The following is a 740-nucleotide window of genomic DNA, read 5'->3' as shown; positions in this document are numbered from 1 at the left end:
TAATTAATTAAACAATTTAATTAATTTAATTTAATATTAAACCCAACACTAATCCAAATTAATATGAATCCTTATTCATAGTTATGATATTCAAATCTTATTTAAATATCTCATATTTTCTCCCTCTTTATGTTTAATTCACAATTAAACATTAAGTAAAATATATCATATATATTTAACAGTTTGCTCCAAAAATTAAATTTGAACACTTCAAATTCATTCGTCACACTAATCTAAGGTTTAGTTCGATATGAGCTAGTAGGGGGACCTCATGGACCTATAGATCATGGGCTCCAACATTTTGAGATTAACTGGCTAAACTCTTTAACGTAATTAACCATCATTCGTTAACTACCGAGTCACTCCACTAAAGCCTAATAGTTGCACTCCCATCATTGTAGATATATTGTGTCCATTCAATATAACCATGATTAGTAAGTCAACGCTTCATAGGTTTTTAATGACTAAAATTAGGGGGATGCAATATGCGATGCATGTCTTAGATTATGCATTGGTTCTCACGCATCGGTGGTCACACGTTGGAATGAAACTATGCATTTACGAATGTATGCGATGACTATGCGTTCTCGTCACAAGTTTTCTTACGCTCTCACCAAGTATAACGAGAACGCAAGTTTCACGAGTGATCTGAGGTCGAACTCAAGGACTTCTAGCTAAAGGGTATGCGCTAATGTGTATGTTGTGGATGAATAAAAGAGTGATGGGTGTGATAAGCTATA

Source organism: Benincasa hispida, unplaced genomic scaffold (assembly GCF_009727055.1).
Source record: "Benincasa hispida cultivar B227 unplaced genomic scaffold, ASM972705v1 Contig446, whole genome shotgun sequence".
In the NCBI taxonomy this organism is placed as follows: Eukaryota; Viridiplantae; Streptophyta; class Magnoliopsida; order Cucurbitales; family Cucurbitaceae; genus Benincasa; species Benincasa hispida.
Note: the sequence above shows the minus strand (reverse complement) of the source record.